A 16,009-nucleotide genomic window follows, 5' to 3' on the forward strand; every position below is an offset into this window, starting at 1 on the left:
AATATTTAAACTAAAATTCGTGTCGAACAGCGTTGAGTTTTAAAGAAAACAATATGAATTTCGTGGAGCGGTGGCCGGGTGGTTTAAAAAATCGAATCAGGCCCGTCCTTGAAGGAGAGGCGTTCTTGCCGTCAACACATAAATCATATTTCTGGAGAATTTTTAAAAGTCCTATTGCTTTCGCGTATTTGCCATGTACTCCCCTCGGGAGGGGGCGTGTGTACTTACTCCCTCGTTTCCTAGTTCTGGGGTACAGGGTGTTACAGTTTGTTGAAGATTTGTTTTCTGAATAGCCTTGGTTGGTTGGTACATATTTGGAATGGTGTCGTGTAAATATGGTTGTAATTACACGTTAATTGAAATGATTTTGTTTTTATGGTAATGACATTGATAATATAAAATAGTTTTTTATTTGTGTATTTAATTTAAATCAAACTATATCAATCTTTAAAGATTTTTCTAATTAAAATATCAGTATCAATCAAGGTCTGTTAATAAAAACTACATTAAATTTCGATAACATCATTAAATATTTATTACAAAATAATGATACTATCAGATGAGCGTTCATTATATATTTTTATTAATTGCTTTACCATCGTAAAAAATCCTTGAGATCTATTAAAATCTGTTTAAAAATAGTTCTTTCAAATTCAATATCTACAACTAATTTAAAAAGAACACAAAACTTTGCATCATTATTTGTAAAACGATTATACAGATTTAATAAAATAATTAATTAAGCATCGAACGGCCAAATCTAATTTTACGAAAAAAAATCCAAAATATTTCATCATAAATAAGTTGATCACAATTAAAGTGGAAAACAGAGCATCCTGTATAGCCGTAAGGCGCTGTGGAGGCGAAGGGCGGGCGGCGTACACGCGGCGCCCAGTACAAGTACGAAACACAGATAAAACTGCTTCGTTAGGGCAGATTTATGTTGCTTTTCTTATCATATTTTGGGCAACTACAGACGCTAATGTTGAGGTATGCTGCTCAAGACAAGACAGCATTGGATGCTCAATAAAAGATGATTAAATGTACACGAAATCTGTATTTTTGGACTTTCCTAATATAGGTATCTGATTATTTAGACGTGGACCACGAGATATTTAAGAGAAAATTTAATGTGTCCGTGTCAAAGACGTATCATGTATGTTTTATAAAATATTTGTTTTAAATACATTGTTTATAAAATAGTTGGTGTTGATTCGTTTTTATTGTGAGTGTCAAAAAAGTGATTTTTTGAGCAGTCGGCTTATTGTATGATACTTACTTAAAATATTTGATATTAAGATTGAAGTCTGAAAACTTGTCAACATGATGGTAAGTGGTTACTCCCATGAACATCTCTTATCCATAGTGAAAAGGGGTTTTACATGAAGCCGATCACAGCGTTGCATCTCCTGAGGAGTAAGGTAAATACCTCATACTTCCATATGAAGTAACTATCTTAGTCAGCCGAGTATATTAGTAAAATTTAATTTATTTTACCGTTGAAGTAACATTTAACTATGTGGTAACACTGATGAAATTAAATAAGGGTTTGTTAATTTTAATCTGATTATGCTTTAAAACAATTCGCAGAAATGTTGACAAATGAGTTGCTTTTTTAACATGTTTTAATAGAAACTCTTTACGAACAACAAGAAATCAAATCATTTTCAAAATTAAACACCCTTTTACCTGGAGAGACAATTTAAGAAGAAAAAACGGTAGAAAATCTAATATCTAATCAAACACTACTTCTATCAATAATTCCTTACCAATTAGACTAAAACCGGAAACTAGTTTCATCTGTTATTTCTCCGTAGCCTATACCCGGCACACATGTGGTGGGACTAGGAAGAAAGCGAGGCGAGGAAAAAATGAGGGAGACGAAAAACTAGAGCAGGACGGAAAAGTGGGCGAAAAACGAAAAATTTCACCCCCACACCCACACTCCGGCGGCCCCTCGCACACGCACACACGCGTAGTGTAGCGCGACCGAGTGGCCTTGGTGCTTGGACTTTCACTATTGGTGAAAGTTTTTTTATTTTTTTTTAAATCTAGGATTAGCAGATTAGCATGCAGTCCACCTGATTGTAAGTGGCTACTGCCGCTAATGGACATCTGTCCCAGATAGGATTAGGTATTCCTTCCTGTTGTCGGCCATAGATGGACCGCTACCCCTGAGGACTAAGCTGGAACGCGTCGGAAAAGTATGTCTCCCTTACCACCCTTCAAACAGAACACAGCAGCGCCTAACACTGCTGTTATTAGGTAGAAACAGGTGTGGCGGTGGTGCCGCTGGAGTCGAACCACAAAGGGTTCTACCACCTTCAAGTACCATTGCAGAGGGTAATGTCTTTCAAATGTACTCGTATGTGTGTGTCGCATTCTTTGGCACGCCTTGCGGCTCAAACGGCTTAATGTTGTGGTGTTTATCCTATTACCAAGTGTAAACTTTTCGAACCCATGTATGGCTCATTCTTTGGCCCTGCACAAACAGCTTGACGAGGTGTCATTGGATTCGTCTTGATCTAGCCATGATTGAGTAATGATGAATGACGAATCCGGAGGTACCTCGCCCATACCTATTTCTGCCTAATAACAGCAGTGTTAAGCGCTACCGTGTTCCAGTTTGAAGGTGTGCTAAGGCACTTACATGACACATTTCATATTATGTTTTAAGCCTCCTGTAAGATGTTACACAGGCTTACGTTTTTTATTTTTCACAAGCGAAACGAGCAGGTATTTCTGATTTTTTTGTATGTCCCGTGGTATGTAAACTAAAAGAATAAATAATAATAAATAAGAATAAAGAGTGGGAGCTCGAACAGCCCGGTAAACGACACCGGGAAGGGCGGCGGTATGTGTGGTCGCATACCGTCGTACGCACCAGACGGTGTGGCGAGCGTCAAGCTCACCTGGGCAGAGCCCGACGGGGCAACGCGCTACGAAGACTCCGGTTGCGTTCCTTTTGAGATCCCGGAGACCTCTACGCAGCGCCGAGGACGACCACCGGGGGGGTTTTAGTGCGGTAAAAATCCCACATAACCCTGTGTCGCTCCCACGGCGCCGGGTACCTTTTGAAGGTTTCCCCCTCGTAAACAAAAAAAAATGTATACTAGACTTATCAGTAACATTGTAATCGCGGCCCGGTGTATCCGTTCGCGGTTCTACGAGGCCATGAAATCAACCGTATATTTAAACAAATTAAGTATAATAACATATTTGCGGCTTACCTCAAGTAGGAGTCTTATTCTGTCGGGGTCGATTAGAGACCATGGCATCCATGGACATTATTGACCAGGTGCAATGACTCTATGGGGATTAACATCAGCTGTTATTGTTTAAAATATGAACCATCGTTTAAACCACAATTATTTATTTCAGAAATTCGGTCCTGACACCAAAACTGGGTTTTTGAGCATTTGTCACCACAGGATAAAATACAATGCCAAAACATGTCTACGTGATACAAATACTATGGATAACTGGAATTTTCATTGTGAATATACACGTGTTATGTAAATGGTTTTACCGAGAACGAGGGAAAATGAAAATTGAATGCAATTTTATTTGTTAGGTATAGTAATGCCGTTTAGTAACCTTTTGCTCACTCATGTTTGTGTCACTAAGTTTCGCAGATGCGTTGTTGTCCCTGAGGACTATGTTGTACAAGTTGTTGTTGTTGTAAAATTAGTACATTGCGGTATCGAGTATTGTAGATTTTCCTTATGTTGCGTGATTCTTCGATGGCACTGAATTAATGAATGTATGGAGAGGTAAGGGGGGTTTTGAATGATGGTAGAGCCAGTACGGTTCGGGACACGGACCACTGTCACATCTATTTTTAGTTTGAAGTGGTTCTGCATTTCGGTGGAAAGGTGTAGATACCGGCTAACATACTCGTAGATACTATAAGGTGACCTCAATCCTCAAAAGTTGCAATGCGTCCAATTGGCTCAGGTTGAACCTTTTCTATTGAAGGTGGTAGAACCTTATGTGGTTCGACTCCGGCGCCATCACCGCCACACGTATATCTGCCTATTAGCAGCAGTGTTAGGCGCTGCTGTGTTCCGTTTTGAAGGGTGTGGTAAGGGAGACATACTTTTCCGAGGCGTTCCAGCTTAGTCAGGGGTAGCTGCGTATTTGTAGCCGACCTCAGGTAGGAATATCTTACCCTATCTGGGGTTGATTACAGATGTCCATGGGCGGTAGTAGCCACTTACCATCAGGTAGACTGCATGCTCGTCTGCTACTCCTATATTATAAAAAAATATATATGGAATTGGTCACAGGTCATCTGGTGGTCTGCAATCCGATTTGATTGCACTTGTCGCCTAGGGAGATGAAAATGATCTTCCTTCTATTAAAGTAATTGTAAGCTTCATTAGAATTACAATTGAGCGTAAAATATAACGTTAAAGGAAAACATCGTGAGGAAACCTATACCTGAGAGTTTTAAAGAAAAGTTCTCAAAGGGAAGTCTATGAATATGCACTTGGCCAGCGCGGTGGAGAGCCTAAACCCATTTCATTCTGAGAATTGTACCCTTACCATGAGTTTTTACGTTTTAACAAAAATGACTGTTTTGGTATTTGTTTACGTATTTGCTCATACTAATTCCAACCAGCGCCCCTAGCGGATTGTGTCAGAACTTGGAATTTGTATGGGCCAATACGTAAGGAAATACCAAATCAGTCATATTTGTCGAAACGTAAAAAGTCATGGTAAGGGTACTGTGTTCAGTGGGACAATAATGGGTAGACGACGATAGTATATATATTCTGGACATATACAAAGTATTGCTTTATAAAAATATCTATTTTTGGAAAAGGAATAGTCGAATAAATAGGTTTAGTTCCGTAAGGCACTCCCAAACTTCCCTCTCGCGAGGATCAAGAGGGCTCGATCCCTCGAAGGCTATTGTAGCATGTTTTTATACCCAAAAATTTTAAGTCAGTAGACGCTCGAACTCAGAGCGGCTTGAACGTTTTTATTATTATTAATATATATTTATATTTCGTTTTCATTTACAAGTTTTCCACGGTTCATAATTTTAATATTTTTATACCGTTTTATACAACAAAGTGTTTATAGCTAGGCGTAATTACAACAAGAAATTTTTGAAACTTCACAACGTTGGCCGTTTAAGTTTGCCGCAAGTTTCGGTTGACAGTTCGCGGTTCGAAATTTAAATTTGACGTTTAAAACAACATGGCGGATTGGCTGACTGTTGATGCGCTCGCCGGGTTCGTCGACTGCCACCACTAGGATGCTCAACTTTCAGAACATTTGACGTCTGCTATATCCGTGAGTATGATATGAAATCAATTGGATTGTGGAATAATTTATAAGTTATATAAGGGCACGTTCATAATGTTGTATGAATATTATAGTGTTTAATGTTTGCGTGTTACACACACATAGCCAGTTTGTTTTTATCGCGGCAGTAAATTAGGAGGGCCGATAGTGGACGATACTGAGTAGTGTAGGTATTGATTTTTCCCTCATTCTGTTAAATTTCATTTATTGGGGGAACTGGCCGATGACGTCGTACGGAACTAGCGATATGCCTCATTTTTGGCCGCGGAATCGAACGATCGAACTAGTGACGTAAACATCGAATGAACTACAACACTGATTTAGAAATAGTTATTTGTATATTAAATGTATTTGTTGTTTACGTATCTTTTTATATTATTGATGTAATTTCGAATTTGGTAATGAATTTTTAATAAGGTAAACTACATTTTCAGATCTTGAGTGTAATACTTAATTGTCATCAATTATTGTCCTATTAGCCACGGGTTTATGCTTGAGGAAGAGGGTTGCAAACCATAGTCTACGTTGGCCAAGTGCGAATTGGTAGAATTATTAGATCCTTGACATTTTTTAATAACTTTTAGGCGTGTACGTTTCCTCATGATGTTTTCGGTCACCGTTTAAGCTGATACTTCCTAAATTTAGAAAATCAGAAGATACGAACCTTAGTCCTTACGATTGGGTGGCTGAGTTTCGACCACTAGGCTATCTGCTTACTTGTATTATTTTTATGCAATTTGTGGGTTAAAAAAAAAGTTACACGAATTAATTAATTAATTCGTGTAACTTTTTAAGAAACAATTATATGTACCTACACAACCCACTTATATCTTGGTTTATTATAAGATATATGAGGGTACTTTCATAATACAATTAAAATTTTCTCCACTACCTACCCACTTATATCTTGGTTTATTATCTTATATGAGGGTACTTTCATAATACAATTAAAATTTTCTCCACTACCTACCCACTTATATCTTGGTTTATTATCTTATATGAGGGTACTTTCATAATACAATTAAAATTTTCCCAGCGTTTTGGGAACCATGCCTCACACGGCTATTTTAGATGGTTTGTTTTATTTATAATGATTTTTGTTTTTATTCCCCATTTTTTGTATATATGTACATAAATATAGTTTTAATAAATGTATTGTAAATATGTTTTTTTTTATGAATAATGTAATATAGATTTGTAAAACATTGTAACATATGTTAATAATTTAAAATTTATTGTTATTAATAATGTAAAACCATATTAAGAACTCATAAATCTTTATCTTCCTGATTTATTTCATCTCATACGACGGTAGTTTAATTAAAAACAATAAAAAGATTTTCAATTCAGAAGCGTGTGCCATTTTTATTTTAATATTGCTATATAAAAAATCAGGATTACTACTACATAATATACCTACCTGCCATTTTTAGATCTTCAGTTCTTTTTCCATACATCTTTTAATTACTAATTAATAAATTACTAATTATTAAACTTTTATTCACTTTTTTATGTTAATCTTAATTTTGAATTAATTACACTGGTCTGCAAAAAAAAAAATTTTTCTTCTCCTCAATATTTTCATGCATAGAAACAAGATATTCGGTACTCTAAACATGGAATTTAATGCGACAAATAAATGCAGCAGATAGATTTCAAATATGTAGTATATTCAATTTATTTAAAAAATAACATTATCAAAATAACAACAATTACAACAAAGTAAAAAAAGACTACGGTCTAAGTTTTACAGCGAAATATGTTGTTTTTACAGTCACAAGTTGTAGAAATATCAGTATATTTGTCTCAATATGGTAATATAATCCAAGCTATTTTGTAGAATTTTTCTTTTCATCGTTTCCATGGAAGTTTCTCGGCGAATCAACCAACAAAAATCAGCAAGAATTGCTGCTGACCATTTTCCATTGTAGTGTCTTTCAATACGGATAATATCCTGATAAAACCTTACAACATGCTCATCTGATACAGCACCGAGATTTTTCAGAGAGAAATCTACTTGCGAGTCCAAAAATTGAAGTGACATATTGCATACTAAAGCTTTATAAGCTGAAAGAAGCTCTCGAATGATTTCTCAGTAGTTGTCAGCTTTTGTATTACCTAGAAAATACTATACTACAAATACTCGTGTATACTACTTATAGCTAATACGACGTAGAATTACATTGAATAATAAAAAAAAATAAAAAGCCTAGATCATTTTGAGGAAATTACAATTACTGAAATTTAACCTAAAAAAATTACATACTGTCTTTACACAAATCTGTTTTTTTTTTCCTTAGAAGATGACTTCTTTGTTTTTTTTCATGGATCAGTACGGCCTATTATTGGCAATCATTTTAATTTTTGTTTGAACATGATAACCCTCTAAGTTCACGACTTATAGCGATTTATGTATGTATGTATGTATGATATTTTGGAAAATACTTAATTCATTTAAAAAAAATCTAGACGTGATAGAAAAAATCTGCCACCGGGAACCGATTCAGAGCATCAAAATCTTCGTATTTATGGCCTAATTTTTTAAAGGAGGATTTTTTTGCAGACCAGTGTTATTATACATTTTTTGCAATTATGATTTTGAACTCATTATTGTACCTAAATATTGCCGGCGAGTTATAAAAAAAAAATTTCCAAAATTTAATCTATACTCCTCATAACCGTGTTTTTTTTGGATTTAAGCAAAGACTTACAGAATCGAAGTTATGGGTAATTCCATTTGAGATAATAATTGTTCTCACAAAATTATTTTCTAAATTAATTCTCTTATTTATTATTAACTAGTTTTATAACCGTGCAGTTTGTTTATTTTTTTGTCTATTTGTATTTTGTTTATTTTTTTGTCTGTTTGTGAATAAAGTATTTTCTTTCTTTCTTTCTTCTTTGGGACATACAGTTGCCAGATAGAGCGTGAAGACGATTTGCGCCCTTTTTTCAAGATGGCGGCCGAGGGACAAAAGTTGCAACCCTACAAAATTTGCATTTTTTTTTTTTTTTTTTTGACGAGGGGGAAACCTTCAAAAGGTACCCTATGCCGTGGGAGCGACACGGGGTTATGTGGGATTCTTACCGCACTAAAACTCCCCCGGTGGCCGTCCTCGGCGCTGCGTAGAGGACTCCGGGATCTCCAACGGAACGCAACCGGAGTCCACTTGGCGCGTTGTCAAAATTTGCATTTAGTCTTACTTTAACCCACCCTTGACATCCAAAAAATTAAAATTACGTCCTCTTTTGGGACACCAAAAATATAGATACATGAGAAAGACAGAACATGCGAGAGATAAAATAATATGATAGAAATATGAAAAGGAAGTCCTTACTGATGGTGAAGGGTGGGGTAGAGAATTTAAACTTACCCTTTAGGGTGAACAACGCATTTCTGACTGAATACAGGTCGTTCACCCATCACTGTACCATTGCTGGGCGGGTCTACCACCCATTCGCTCCCAAGGTTGAGTGTATGTACCAAATCTAAATGTATATAACTCAAAGGTAACTGACTGACATAGTGATCTATCAACGCACAGTCCAAACCACTGGACGGATCGGGCTGAAATTTGACATGCAGGCAGATGTTATAACGTAGGCATCAGCTAAGAAAGGATTTTGATCAATTCTACCCCTAAGGGGATAAAATAGGGGATGAAAATATTACTTCGTAACGCGGGCGAAGCCGCGGGCAAAAGCTCGTCCTTTATATTTCTTGATGAGCATCCGTACTCAACAGTAAAACATTAATGGAGTAAAATAATTGAAGGTGGTAGAACCCTTTGTGGTTCGACTCCGGCGGCACCACCGCCACACCTATTTCTATCTAATAACAGCAGTGTTAAGCGCTGCTGTCTTCCGGTTTGAAGGGTGTGGTAAGGGAGACAGACATTTCCGAGGCGTTACAACTTAGTCCTCAGGGGTAGCGGCGCATCTCTGGTCGACCTCAGGTAGGAATATCTAATCCTATCTGGGATTGATTACAGATGTCCATGGGCGGCAGTAGCCACCTACCATCAGGTGGACTGCATGCTCGTCTGCTACTCGTATACGATAAAAAAAATCTCGACGAGCATCCGTACTCAACAGTGAAACATTAATGGAGTAAAATAATTGAAGGTGGTAGGAGGTTTGTGGTTCGAAACCGCCAGCACCACCGCCACACCTATTTCTGCCTAATAACAGCGGTGTCAAGCGCTGCTGTTCTGGTTTGTAGGGTGTGGTAAGACATACATTTCTGAGACGTTCCAGCTTAGTCCCCAGGGGTAGCGGGGTTGTGGCAGACCTTTTTTTATAGTATAGGAGTAGCAGACGACCATGTCCACCTGATGGTAAGTGGCTGCTGCCGCCCATGGACATCTGTAATCAACCCCAGATAGGATTAGATAATCCTATCTGAGGTCGGCCACAGACGCGCCACTACCCCTGAGGACTAAGCTGGAACGCCTCGGAAAAGTCTGTCTTCCTTACCACACCCTCCAAACCGGAACACAACAGCGCCTAACACTGCTATATTAGGTGAGGTGAGGTAGGAGTCGAACCACAAAAAGTTCTACCACCTTCAACCTTCGACCTCAGGTAGGAATCTAATCCTGTTTACAGATGCCCATGTGCGGCAGTAGCTTACCATCTGGACTGCAAGCTCGTCTGCTACTCCTGTAATATAAAAAGGTTAAGAATTTTAAGAATTTAATAAAGGTACTATACTAAGGGTCCAAAATACTCTTCTAATAGATAAAATCGCAGGTTTTCATCGTATTATAGATAAGACTGTGATATGGTTCCCTCAACAGACGTAGATATTAAATCGATACGTATTATATTTCCGACGGTACGTGAGTCTGTTGTTCTATAGCGAGCGATTGAGCGATAAGCGGTGTTGTCAAGCTAACTAACAAAATTCTGACATCCAAAAACAACGCACATCTAAAACGAAATTTACGAAATTGTATGAATGTTAGACATTTCATTCTCAATCTTAATATTGTTTCTATATTTATACTAGCTGATCCGGCAAACGTTGTGTTGCCACATAAATAAAAAAATGTTAAGGGTGAACAACCCTTACCACTTAGGGATATGAAAAAAAGAAAGTAGCCGATTCTCAGACCTACTGAATATGCATATAAAATTTGTGGAAAATCGGTAAAGCCGTTTCGGAGGAGTACGGTAACTAACATTGTGACACGAGAATTTTATATATAAGAAGATGTAAGTATAAGGGATTTTTTTTTGGTTTCATTTAGCTCATGATCGTGATAAAGCTGATAAATATTTCTGGCGAAATGAAAAGGAAAAATTGAAATAGGTAAAATTTTCAAAAAGTTTTGTGTTTGGAGACATACGAGCATATTTATGATCGACCTCGAAACAATTTAATTCAGGCCTGATGACTGATTTAGTAAAATACTAATTACGTACGTAAGATATTTTGACATTACAAATTAAGTTACAGTATAAATAATCTTATCCCTTTCCATTTTCGAAAATCTAACTTTAGTGAGAGCGAATAAAAATATTTTTTTATAACAATTTCACAAGTTAATAAAATATATAATAATAAACATCCTTGTCAACTAGCTTCTCGCTTATCGCTATTAGTGAAGTCTACCTTTGTTTTACGCACTCCGCCTAAAAATAATAAAGGAAAACAGGTTAGGCGGTGTACACACGAGGCTAAATAGACATTGTAGCCGCGGCCTAATTGACAGATGAGGTCAAACGTCATACTTGGTGGAAAATAACTCTATTTTATCGTAGTACGAACTTATATGAAATAGGAAAAGGCTATGGCTTAGGCTAGAAACTCAATCATTGTTAAGATTTGTCTTTGTAAACAAGAAAGAACAAACAGTACCTTTCTCTTTTACATTATTATTATTTTTAGGATTCCGTACATAAAGGGTAAAATGGAACCTTTTATTACTATTACTATGCGCGTCCGTCCGTCACAGGGCTCTATTACTTGAACCGTAATAGATAGACACTTGAATATTTTACAGAATGTGTATAATGGTGGCGCCATTGGACAGTTAATTTTTTTTACACTGAATTTTACTCCTCTACTCTTACTCTACACCTCTTCAGCTGCTAATACGAGTATAACTAATACTAAAAAATGATAAATAATGTAAATTCGGTGGCCCGGAACCCTCCGTCAGGGAGAATGATTTGCACTTGCCCAATTATTAAGATTTAAAGGTTTTTTTTTATACAAATAAGCAAAGTTATAATAATATTGTAAATATAATATTATAATATTTAGTTATTATAATATTGTAAATAATTTTAATATTTTGTTCATTGTAAAGTATGTCATCAGAAATGCTATTTAGTAAAATATATAATAAGCAAACAAATAACAATTTATTCCACTTATTTTCAGTCATTTAGTCTTTTTGATTCGAAAATAATTCCTGTCTCAAATTTTCCCTGTTTAGAATATTATATTCCATTCTTACTATACAGGGTGAATTTTTAAAACGGGCCTTCAGGGCCAAATCCGAAACTATAAGGATTAGCGAAAAATGCTGAAAGGAGTTACGAGGCCGATTTTGATACAAACTAAAACTGCATCGTCAGTTTTTTAAAATATTTTTTTCCTTAGCCGGGAATCGTACGAGTTCATTTTGAAAAAAATTACACCTCTATATTATTCCACTATCTGATGTAATGTAATGTTATGTGACAAATTAAAGGAAAAGCCTCAATTTTAAGAAAATACATATTTTTTCATATTAATTGGGCAGTTAAGTTCCCGCCATTCATCAATTTAAACATTTCGTGTATTAACATTTTTTTTGGCTCAATGTTTCTAATCATTCGAAATGGACGTTTTGTTTCCCAATAATTTATATTTTTATGTCCGACTTAGCTAATGTTATTTTTAGGACCATTAAAATAAATTTACTTGCTATGGCCCTGTATACTTCTTGATATAGAGCGTCGTGGCAGTATAAGACTTATTGTTTCATATCACTAATATTTTGGACAACATTTTCGATGATAACTGACATTCGACCTCAGCCGTCACTCAAGTGGACTATAGTGTCAATTACATCCTGTTTTCCCTCCCTATCCTATATTTATACCTGAATAAATGGTAATGGATACATTATCAAAGGATAATATGGTATTGTATCAAAGAGATTGTACATAAAAGCCTGTATTGCGGACATTGTTAAGATTTTCATACGAAAATTTTCGTATGAACATCACATTACATATACTCGTGGGCCGTGGGAGCGTCGCCGGGTTATGTGGGACTTTTACCGCACTAAACTAGTTGAAACTCCGGGATCTCCGAGGGAACACAACCGGAGCCCTCCAAGCGCGATGCCCCGATCGGGCTCTGCCCTGGGGGAGCACTTTTGGCTCCAGACTCCATCTGGTGTTTACGACGGTATGCGACCACACATACCGTCGTCCTTCCCGGGGTTGCTTGCTGGACGGTTCGAGCTCCCACTCTTGCCGGCCGCAACCCCGGAAGCCCCGTTTTAGTCGCCTCTTACGACAGGCAGGGGATACCGTAGCCCTATTCTATTCCCGACACCTATTTCTACCTATTAACAGTATTAAGCGCTGCTGTGTCACTGTACAAATCCTTATATGAGTACTGTAGCTGTGTTCTGGTTTGAAGGGCGTGGTAAGGGAGACATACTTTCAGCTTAGTACTCAGAGGCAGCGACGCATCTGTGGCCTACCTCAGGTAGGAGTAACTAATCCTATCTGGGGTTAATTACAGATGTCCATAGGCGGTATAGCCACTTACCATCAGGTGGATTGCATGCTCATCAGCTACTACTGTAGTGGCCTGTAGAGCGGACATTGTCAAGATTTTCATACGAAAAGTTTGATCACATTAAATTTACTCGTGGGTAAATGTTTGGGTTCCGTATTTCCCATATTGCAGGAGAAAACAATAATAATACATATAATGAAAATATAATGACGCCATTTCAATAAATTGTAATTTACGCACAGTATTACATATGACAACTAAATCCTAAGCCTAATTACAGAATGACGTAATTAAATAGGTCCATTATAATGAGGGTTGTCAACAAAAGCAAAGTCTTCAATTTTTTAGGGTTCCATACGCAAATAATAAAAACGGAACTAAATTATTTAGCCTCCGTTGTCTGTTCGTTTGTTCTTCTGTCTGTCTGACACAGGGGTTCTCTTGAATCGTAATAGAAAGACACTTGGTTTTTTTATATAGTGTCTATTCCTAAGGCCAAAATGTTTCGCACTTATTATTAATAGGAACCATAATAATATACCATAAACCATAATAATATAACCATAATAGGAAATTTCAAAATGCACTTACTATTATGGATTTTATAATCACAAAATTAAAAAAATATTATTTAATGATTGATCTAGCGGGGTCCCCAAGATGGCCGACTAAATATTTTTCATGCACCTCCATGATTTGGGTTTATTAGCTTGTTTTTCAAATCTCTGTAACTGACTTCAGTGGGGTTTTTCGTGTGAATGTATGTATGTTTTCTTTTTTGACATGTGCTGTATCCCAAACATAGATAAGTATAGATATCTCACCGTCTTGTAATTGAAGGAAGCCTGACAAATGTGTCAGCCATTTAATGGCCGTCATGGTGTAATTTACGCCGAACAATGCCGACATGCGCAGTTAAGTAGTGCAAAACACGAAATCTCGTTTCATACGTAAATGATCTAAAAACTACATTTTTAAATATTTTTCAAACTCGAAAATAGATGACAGTGACAATTTCAATAGTCAAAACTGGTTACATTTTCTTGTTAGGAGTGAGTAATCTTTTCTAATCTATGAGCCCAAACGATAGAAAAGGTGTCAATGGATATGTCTAATTTGTAGAAGTGAGCAAAAACTATATTTTTAAGCAGTCTAGTGTTTTTTATATGATTCCATGATTCAAAGTTGGCAACCCTATACAACATCTGGTACCATTACGGTTCCCCAAGATAATGTTAAAAATAAACTTTATTTGTGGTCATACATTTGGTTTTTACAGTGACTCTACACATGGTCATATTATTGGACCTTAAAAATTAAAATAGTGGTGACTAAGTATTTATGTATTAAATGGGTATTATTTGACTTTAATTATTAGACTATAGTATTTAGTGATAGCCTAGTGGTTAAGAAACGCGGCCTCTCGGTCGAGGGGTTCGAGATTCAAATCCCAGGCAAGCACCTCTGATTTTCAAATTTATGAAAATTTAATTAATTTTAAAAATTAATTTAATTTTTATAGTTTAATTTATACTAACTTATAAGAAATTAATTATCACTTGCTTAAACCTGCACACCTAAGAGATTTATAAAAAAAAATCTCAAAGGTATGTGAAGTCTACCAATACGCACTTGGCCAGCGCGGTGGACTATGGCCTAATCCTTCTCATTCTAAGGGTAGGATCTCCCCAGCAGTGGGACAGTAATGGGTTGATGATGATGATTAGACCTCAACACTTCACACAATAGTTTGATTAAGAGCATTAGTTAAAATTAGTTCAAACCGCAAAATTACTTTGGTTTTTCGGTCAAACCTCCTTTTTGATGTATTGATCTTTTATAAACTATTTTTGACTGTTTAAGCAGTGATAGAAGGGTCCAAAGTTAAAAAAACAGGCATGCAAGTCTGATTTTTCAAAATTATGCGCGTATTAATTATCACTTGCTTAAACGGTGAAGGAAAACATCGTGAGGAAAGTGAGTGAGTGAGTGAAGTCTACCAATACGCACTTGGCCCGCGCGGTGGACTATGGCCTAATCCTTCTCAATCTGAGAGGAGACCCGTGCCCAGCAGTTGGACAGTAATGAGTTGATTATGAAGAATTTTGATTGCAACATAATTAGATTAAAGATTAAACTAGCTAACCCGGCAAACGTTGTGTTGCCATATAAAAAAAATTAAAAAGCTAACATCGAAGTATGAAAAATGATGAAATTACTGAAATGACTATTAAAAATAGGGGTTGGTGATAAAAGGGTAAAAATTTTGGGTTGTATGTATTTTTTAATGCCACAGCATAGAATAATAAAAACAAAAAAACGTTAAAAATTTAAAAAACAATGTTAAGGGTGAACAACCCTAATCACTTAGGGGTATGAAAAATAGATAGCCGATTCTCAGACCTACTGCATATGCGTATAAACTTTGGTGAAAATCGGTAAAGCCGTTTCGGAGGAGTACGGTAACTAACATTGACACGAGAATTTTATATATAAAAATAAACGAGTACCTACAATTGAAGTAATTCTCAAAATTAATTTCGACGGACTACAACATAATTTCAGACCATATTTTAATTATAACTACAAAATTTTGACAGAACATAGTTTTTGCGTGATTAAAATGACAAAGAGTAAAAACCAGCCAAGTACGAGTCAAACTCGCATTTGAACGGTTTCGTACTGTTAAAAGTTCCGCAAAACAAGTTCATTGTATGGCGATCTCTTTCTTTTTTTATCCCTTTATCCCTTTATTTTACCTTTATTATTGGGTTATGAAAGCCCTGTGACATGGTCAGACAGCGGAGCCTTAGCCCTTAGTCTTAGCCCTTCAAGTACGGAACCCTAAATTAATGCTTGGGTTCAAAGACCTCACTTTCGATTATTATCTCTGTTTAATTTAAAAATTAATATATTATTTTATAATTTAAGCAATTTAACAAGGGC

The sequence above is a fragment of the Epargyreus clarus genome, unplaced genomic scaffold, assembly GCF_041222505.1.
Source record: "Epargyreus clarus isolate Ecla_fem2 unplaced genomic scaffold, WU_Ecla_fem_2.2 ptg000031l, whole genome shotgun sequence".
Classification (NCBI taxonomy): domain Eukaryota; kingdom Metazoa; phylum Arthropoda; class Insecta; order Lepidoptera; family Hesperiidae; genus Epargyreus; species Epargyreus clarus.